Raw genomic sequence first — 9,642 nt, forward strand, 5'->3', positions numbered from 1 at the left:
ACACTTACTGGGTACCACAAAAAATTTGGGTCCTAACAAAATTAGTAGAAACAAAAAAAAATGCCTCATACAACTAGTGTCAATTGTATGAAATTGTATGAGACACAAAATAAAATTTTACACTTTAATTCAAGAAATTGACAGTATTAGCTATAAAGCTGTTACGTACTTTTCTAAATTCTAGAGAAACTTTAAAAGGTTGTTTGTGAATTGTGATATATATATATATATATAAAAGAAGACCCCACATGGATACATCTTTGTCATGGTCATGTACTAACATAGCAATTCATATTTTTGTTTTTGGATCTTTCGAAACTCTAATTAAACCCCTAAAAACTACTTTTATATGAATGAAATTTAAATAGTCTAAACTATTTGGATAGTAAAAACTTTCCTGTACCAAGGTATTTGTTAGGTTGGTATAAATATTCGATGTAGATATATATTTATAATTATTTTGATTTTTGGCCTTAAGAAGTGATCTTAATATAAACTATTATCTTATAGTTTTGTTCAACTTATTAACGTCATAAAATCAAACTTTATAGATCATTCAAAACATTAGTTATAGACAAGGGCGGAGGTAGAAGTCCGTCAAATCCATTATTTTTTGCTTAAACAGTATATTTGCGTTAAGAAATATATAATTTATACACATATTTGATCACGCCCAACTATGCCTTATAAAAAGGACTAAGCGGTCGTTGCAAATATAATCTGGTTTACAAGTCCGGAGTCGAATCCCACATAGAACTAAGGTTTAGCTACAACTGTTCACTATCACCAAGAAGACAAACTTGAACAATTCCTAACTTATAGATATTAAGATTCTTGTATTTAACTAATTAACTAACAAATTAAAACAGTAAATTAACAACTAAAGATACTAAGGGTTAGAGACAAGATTAAGGAGGTCTAGAGTTATAATTTCCACAATTGTCGGAATCCTTCCCGCTACATCTTCTATAATTTCGCCTAAGTATTCTCTACCGATCACGAGCGCTATGAGTGTTGTAATTCTCTCCCGAGTAACTACCACAATTTACTAGACATATTCTCCCGAATTACGCTAGCTGACATTAAGTACGGCTCACTAGGATCGCTCCAAGGTTTTGTTATCCCTAATTCCAACTTTTGAACCCTCCGTATTGATCCTTCATATACGTTAGGAGTGCTGTTGTTCAACAACTACCTAAATATGCACTCTCTCCCGAGTAATACACACTAAATAGGCACAGTCGATTGGGAGCTCTTCAACCAACCACGATAATAACGTAGTTGAACAAATAGAGAAAATACTACGGCAAAACTATATTAACGTAATAGGAAAATCATCCTCAAATAGGTTCCATCAAAACCCTAGATAACAAATTAGCTATTCATAATAGTATGCATAACTACAATACTAGAATTCATAACCACTAATGAAAATAGGAAGAAGGAAGTGAAAAACTCGTAGAAGAATTCTCCACCTTGCTCCTAGTGTGTTCTTGCTTCCTTAGGTTGAATCTCCGGTCTCCAAGATGGTTCCGTGCTCTCCCTCGGTCTAAAGTATGTCCAAACTCGATCTCCCCTCAAAAGTGGCGTTTTAGGTCTATTTATATGTGTAGGACAAGACCTAAACGTGTAGGTCAAATACCAGTCAAGCTGGGAAATAAATTAAGTCTTCAAAACTCTGACTGTTGGCCCTAGGCCTGGCGTCGCCAGCCTCAGCCTGGCTTTTGCCTTGCAGCGCCAGCCTAACACCAACCTCAACCTGGCTATTAGCTGGCCTCGCCAGGCTAAAGTCGGCCTTTGTCTGGCCTCGCCAGGTCTCTCCTCTTCACTTTTCTCGAGCCCACTTTCTACGTTTAAGTATCCCTTTTGCTCTACTTTCATCTCCAATTCACCTACACATAAAATAGACTCCATTACGCGCAAATAAAGTGTAATTTATCATAAAGCATATAAAATGCAAGGCAAATAATGTACGAAACTATGGAATTATAGCCACACATCAATATCCCACACTTAAACATTGCTCGTCCTCGAGCAATCGAACTACACTTATAGACACAACCTTGAGCACTTTATTTTTACACAATTGAGGCACACCACACCAATGACCATGGTTTATAGCAACAATTAAACTCTAACATATTCAATTACATACACTTCCCTTTTCTTATGCCATACTTCACGAATATTCACAACAAAGACAACATGATCCTAACAATCCTAGCCTCAAAAACCAACTCAATGTCACAATGCACTCATGGCTTGAACACCCAACATCATAGAGAGGAGTCTAATAACGTTACCTATCCCTCATGAAACCATGTGCCCTCGCCACAAGAATAAGAGAGTAAGTTGAATCCACATATTCAAATCAAATGCTTAAATATATTTTAAGGACTCATATATGTCAAAGAATATCGCTCACTCTCACAAAAGAAGTCACATGCATGTAATTGGTACCATATGCTCGCCCTTAATGTAAATCTCTACTAATGTAAGCTCACTCGATCTAAAATCAATTAGGACTTTTTCATGGTTGTAATGTGGGCTAAGGGACGGGAAGGATATATTTAGAAATAGTGGCAAACCCTCCTAAGCACTTTAACACATCATATAATAATCTTTAAGCGCAAACTCTTCAATCCCCTTCAATTTCAAAAACAAAATCATCCCTAACAACATACCCTTCTTCTTTAAGTACTACTTTAATTTATACCCACTAGCACGAACAGGACAATAATTTATTAATCTCTATTTTTCTTTTTTCTTTTTTTTCTTCAGATTTTTCTCTTTTTTTTTCTTTGCAGTTTTCACTAGTGATATATTAATTTACAGAACAAGTGCACTCCTTTCTTCCCTTCATTGGTTCCACTCAAAAGCCACCCTACACTTAGTCCCTTCTTACTTTTTTAGCGCTTATTTCACAATTAACGTGCTTTAAGAGGTAAAGGGATAAAAAATATCAATTAAGAATAAAAAGGGTATAGGCTTGTAATGTGGGTGCCAAATAAAAGTCTATAGGCTCAAAAGGGTTAGCTAGGGACAAATTTTATTTGTGATAATGATAACGCTCGAAAAAACATCAAAGAAAGCCTAAAATTATTTTTCACCCCGAGCTTTCACCTAAAATTTCGCTTCAACTCACATAACAGGCAAGTTATGGACACAAGTACAATACATGAACTACACAAAATCTCACCACACGTGGCACATGATTCACTAAGGACGGTCTCATTCCGATTCTCAAACTAATGCAAATATTCACAGAGCCACAATATATTAAGCATTAAGCACAAAGTGAACATAAGTCAGGAAAATGAGACGTAGGTGTCACAAAACATGCTATCCAAATAACCAAGGCATCATAAGCAATTTTAGCTCATACGGAAGATACTACACACGCCAAAGCCTAAATATGCTACTATCAAATAAGTCAAGGGCGCCTAGGAATCTCATCTTTCTTCCTCCATTTATTTCCTAATTCTAATCTACTCTAAAAATAATAAAAAAAAAGGAAAAACTACTACCCGGTTCAAGCAAAACCCTTGGAAAAGAACCGCGGCACAAAGAAAAACCAAGGGGGAATTACTACACTACCTACCAAGAAAATCTTTTTTTTAGACTTAAAACCCTCAAGAAAATTGTCTAATAGATCCATCGTCGGGCAAAGTCCAATAATTTAAAAAAAAGCATTATTCAATTAAACTAACACTGCTAAAGTAGCATCGAAAGTCACCCAGACAATCTCCTCACCCCACTTAAAATAGTGCATTGTCTCCAATGCACACCATAACTAATAAGAGGGTAAAAGAAACTCCCTGGTAGGCCAAAGGCCGAAGCACTAGCAGCTCATGGGGTACTTAGACTTCTCCTAGGCTTGGTCCTTCGTGCGGGTACCTCACACTTAGTTCCAACCATCTGGTTTGCTGTTGCATCCTTCCAATAGCTTTGCTTTCCATGCTCCTAGAAAATAAAAAATCGACACTAAAAAAATAATACAATTAAAAAAAATAATAAAAAAACAAAATAAAAAAAATCAGTAAAGCTGGGTTGCCTCCCAACAAACGCTTGATTTAACGTCGCGGCACGACGTGAATCACTTTCTGCCTCCACTTTGAACTTATGAATTGGACCCCAAGTTTTGATTCTTCTCTATGAACATGCTCCTGGGGTGGTGGAACGAATTTGACTGGCCCAATAAAATAATATAGTATTCTGCACTTCTTGGCCTTTAGATGAGGTGTGTAATCCCGACTTTCTGGCAAGAAGAATTCCAGAATGTAGGCACCTTGTTCCTTATTCCTCGACTCCTCAAGTGGCTCGGATGGCTCTATTTTTACATCAACATCTAGACACAATGTGGAAAAATGCTTAGAGTGTGGACCAATGCGCTCAACTACGTGAACATTAGGACTGTCAACATCCTCAACACTAATGACACTAAATTCAACTAAATATATATCATCAATGTCCTTGGTTGACTGTAGTATCTCTTCTACAACATCGGCATCCTCAAAATCTAGTTCGATTGATTGTTGGTGTTCTACTCTGGCCTTCTCCACTAGCACCTCCTCGTATTATTTTAAATCCTCCATTATAACGGCAATTTCTGCAGCCAATTCATGCTTTTCTTGGCTATTATCCACAATGTAAACTTGTTGCGCGTTACAAGTTTTAATTAGTTTATTCGCTTGAGCCTACAAGTTGTGAATAGTTGCCTCTAGCATTTGTATCTGCAGTGGTTTCTCATCATATATTCCATGAAACACTTTAATATATCTTTGATCTCCTTCAGGTCAGCTTCCCAGGGTTCTTTGTTCCTATTAACTTCACCAGAAAAAGTAGAACCATCATAGTAAGGGGTTGGGGGAAGATAAGAAATATAAGCACAACCATGAAAGTGACCATCTTTACCACCACACATATCACATACATTCCACACATAAGATTGAGTTGGCGCACATAACCCGCTCTCGGAAATATTTTGACAATTTTGTAATGGGTGGTTTCCTCCACAATATGCATAAGGAGGATCAAAAGTAGAATTATCAACATCAAAACTCTCATAATTCCAAGATGCCATGTCTCTCAGATCAAAAATAAAATTAAAAAAAAAGAAAAAATAATAAAATACAAGAAAACAAAAATAAAAGTTCAAACTTGCAACCTAGAAATATGTACACCTACAGCTACACCGTTAGTTCCCCGGTAACATCGCCAAAATTTGATCTGGCCCAACTATGCCTTATAAAAAGGACTAAGCGGTCGTTGCAAATATAATCCGGGTTACAAGTCCGGAGTCGAATCCCACAGAGAACTAAGGTTTAGCTACAACTGTTCACTATCACCAAGAAGACAAGCTTGAACAATTCCTAACTTATTGATATTAAGATTCTGATATTTAACTAATTAACTAACAAATTAAAATAGTAAATTAACAACTAAAGATACTAAGGGTTAGAGACAAGATTAAGGAGGTCTAGAGTTATGATTTTTCCAATTGTCGGAATCCTCCCCGCTACATCTTCTATAATTTCGCCTAAGTATTCTCTACCGATCATGAGCGCTTTAAGTGTTGTAATTCTCTCCCGAGTAACTACCACAATTTACTAGATATATTCTCCCGAATTACGCTAGCTGACATTAAGTACGGCTCACTAGGATCGCCCCAAGGTTGTGTTATCCCTAATCCCACTTTTAAACCCTCCGTATTGATCCCTCATATACGGTAGGAGTGATGTTGTTCAACAACTACCTAAATATGCACTCTCTCCCGAGTAATACACACTAAATAGGCACAGTCGATTGGGAGCTCTTCAACCAACCACGATAATAACGTAGTTGAACAAATAGAGAAAATACTACGGCAAAACTATATTAACGTAACAGGAAATCATCCTCCAATAGGTTCCATCAAAACCCTAAATAACAAATTAGCTGTTCATAATAGTATGCATAACTACAATACTAGAATTCATAACCAATAATGAAAATAGGAAGAAGGAAGTGAAAAACTCGTAGAAGAATTCTCCGCCTTGCTCCTAGTGTGCTCTTGCCTCCTTAGGTTGAATCTCCGGTCTCCAAGACGGCTCCGTGCTCTCCCTCGGTCTAAAGTATGTCCAAACTCGATCTCTCCTCAAAAGCGGCATTTTTAGGTCTATTTATATGTGTAGGACAAGACCTAAACGTGTAGGTCAAATCCCAGTAAAGCCGGGAAATAAATTAAGTCTTCAAAACTCGGACTGGACCTGGCGCCAGGCCTGGCGTCGCCAGCCTAACGCCAGCCTCAGCCTGGCTTTTGCCTAGCAGCGCCAGCCTAACGCCAACCTCAGCCTGGCTATTGGCTGGCCTCGCCAGGCTAAAGCCTGGTTAAGTTGGCATTTGCTTGGCCTCGCCAGGTCTCTCCTCTTCACTGTTCTCGAGCCCACTTTCAACGTTTAAGTATTCCTTTTGCTCTACTTCATCTCCAATTCACATACACATAAAATAGACTCCATTACGTGCAAATAAAGTGTAATTTATCATTAAAGCATATAAAATACAAGACAAATAATGTACGAAACTATAGAATTATAGCCACACATCAATATTAAACTAAGAATTCAGTTATTAGCATTTAAAGCGTCGTCATACTAAGATCCAGACTCATAAACTAAAATCTTGTACTCCGGTCTGTGAGTACTTGTAATATGTTAGCGAGTACTTGAGCTAGGTAGTGTTTTTCCATGTCATCCTATCGTCAATTTTGCATAGAAAGCTAAACAAACTCAGGTGACCCAGTTGATTCGGCCCCACTATCCTTAAGGAACTAATCCGCGATCACAAAATACTGGAATTAATTAATTATTATATCTTTGTTATAAAAGTCATTTCTTCTTTCGATCACAAAATATTGAAATTAATCAATCTATATCTTTGTAGCAAAGTCATTTCTACAAAGTCGTTTTTTCTTTTGCTTTATGATGTTGCATTATTCCCCGTTGCTTTAACCTAATTGACTAATGTACATAATTTTATTTTTATTAATCGATTATTGCTTTATGCATACATCTAGAATAAGTCGATGCATCTTTTTCAGACATGCATGGATTTCACCACAAAAAAAGAAGAAGGAAGAAATTAAAAGCTTAACCTGAGCCACTTTTGTATAATTATCAGGATGATGCAGCTACCCTTTAAAAATGTTTTGCTTAGCCAGTAGAAAAGTTTGACTAAGTTATAGGTTGGTTTTTTATGCATCCCTATTAACAATGACTGCTTAACACTTTTATTGACTTGGTCCAAGGAATTAGTAAATATATTTGGTAAATGATGACTATGTTTTTTTTTATTTTATTATTATTTTTTTTAAATTTCGTCCATTTGTATCTTCTGAAAAATTCACACATACTTCAGTTAATGTGAAAAAATTAATGATGTGACTCTATTGTTACAATGAATAAAATTTAGTGACCACCATTACATCAAGAAAGAATTACAAGAAAATATACTTGACTTCATACCATAACAAAAAATGATCCATATTTTTAAGTTTTACCCGACCTAGCCCATATAGTACATATTTTAAAAGCACTAGCAAATTCAGAATCTGTTTTCTTACAACCATTGCTTCTAAAAGCTATGGAGTTAAATCTATATTCTCACAACTATTGCTTTCACTCTCTTTTCTTCTCACATTTTCTATATATGCTTCAAGGGGTCATCCGCTATTACTGCTTCTTCCCTGTGTCACCAGGTTGCAATGTAAGAAAATTGAAGATTCAACATTCCACCATTGAAAGCCATTCAAAGCTTTGCTTTCAAAAATAAGATATTTTGAGTTTGTTAGTTGTTTGTATTGGGTGTTGTTCCAATTGATTGAAAATATGTCACGACCCGGATTTCCCACCCTCGGGAGTCATGATGGCGCCTACTAGTGAAAGCTAGGCAAGCCAACCAATTGAACTATTTTCCTTGTTTTCATTTTTAATCCGATAACAGTTAAGAGCCAACAATTAGATAACAACAGAATTGAATAAGCGGAAGACTGCATTGTAAAGTTTTAATAATACTGCTAATACCAATCCATAACAAATCTACCCAAGACTGGTGTCACAACTTCACAGACTGTCTAGGAGTACTACAAATAAAGTTCTGAAAGAAATAAATACAATACTGTTTCTGAAAATACATGAAAGAAATAGGAATAGTAGATAGAAGGAGACGCCAAGGCCTGTGGACGCCTGCAGGACTACCTTGGGTCGCCTGATGAACAAGAAATAGCAATCTCACTGCGGTCCGAAATCTACAGCACTGGGATCTGCACAAAAGAGTGCAGAGTGTAGTATCAGCACAACCGACCCCATGTGCTGGTAAGTGCCTAGCCTAACCTCGGCGAAGTAGTGACGAGGCTAGGACCAGACTACCAAATAAACCTGTGTAGTTACATCATATACAACGGAAATAGAAGCAGATAATTACAACTAAAGTTGGGCGGGGAAAACATGCTGCGGGGAGTAACAGATAACAACAAAATTACAGTAGAAAAATGTAAGGAACGCCATAAATCAAATACCAGCAAAAGATAAGGAAATAAGAAACAAGTACACATGTAATACCGTTGCAGGCGTGCAACCCGATCCCATTTCATATAATACCGTTGCAGGCGTGCAACCCGCTCCCATTTCATATTGTACCGTTGCAGGCGTGCAACCCGCTCCCATTTCATATATTACCGTTGCAGGCGTGCAACCTACTCCCATTTCATATACCGTTGCAGGCGTACAACCCGCTCCCATTTCATATATATTACCGTTGCAGGCGTGCAACCCGCTCCCATTTCATATTTCAAAACCAATCGTAAAAGAGTCTCAGCAAGGAAACAATAATATAACAACAACATCCCGGCAAGGGAACAATAATATAACAACAACATCCCGGTAAGGGAACAATAATATAACACCAACATCCCGGCAAGGGAACAATAATGATAATCCTCATATGAAGCACGAATAAACCACAATAGAGTCATAACAATTACAATACAAGACTCACGGGCATGCTTGACACCGGAGTATAGATACTCGTCACCATGCCTATACGTCGTACTCCACAGTTAACACATAGCAATTAGACAAAACTCCTAATCCCTCAAGCTAAGGTTAGACCAAACACTTACCTTGATGCCACGAACACAATTCAAGCCTCAACTATCGCTTTACTTCTTGATTCCACCACCAACTCGCTTGTATCTAGCCACAAGTTACTTAACTATATCAATAAATGCTAAATGAATCAATTCTAATGCATGGAAATGAGTTTTCTAAAGTTTTTCGCAAAAAGTCAAAAATCGACCCCAGGTCGAAAAACTTTAGTTTTTCCCAAAAAGGTGGGGATAACGGTCCGCATATCGGACTCGGACTCCCAGGTCGATGCCTCAGCAGGCTAACCTCTCCACTGAACACGAACAGAAGGGAAACTCTTCGATCTCAACTGACGAACCTGCCGGTCTAGAATAGCTACCGGCTCCTCCTCATATGACAAGTCCTTGTCCAACCGGACGATGCTGAAGTCTAACACATGGGACGGATCGCCGTGATACTTCCGAAGCATGGACACGTGAAACACTGGATGCACGACTGATAAGCTCGCCGGCAACGCAAG

The sequence above is a fragment of the Nicotiana attenuata genome, unplaced genomic scaffold, assembly GCF_001879085.1.
Source record: "Nicotiana attenuata strain UT unplaced genomic scaffold, NIATTr2, whole genome shotgun sequence".
Lineage (NCBI taxonomy): Eukaryota > Viridiplantae > Streptophyta > Magnoliopsida > Solanales > Solanaceae > Nicotiana > Nicotiana attenuata.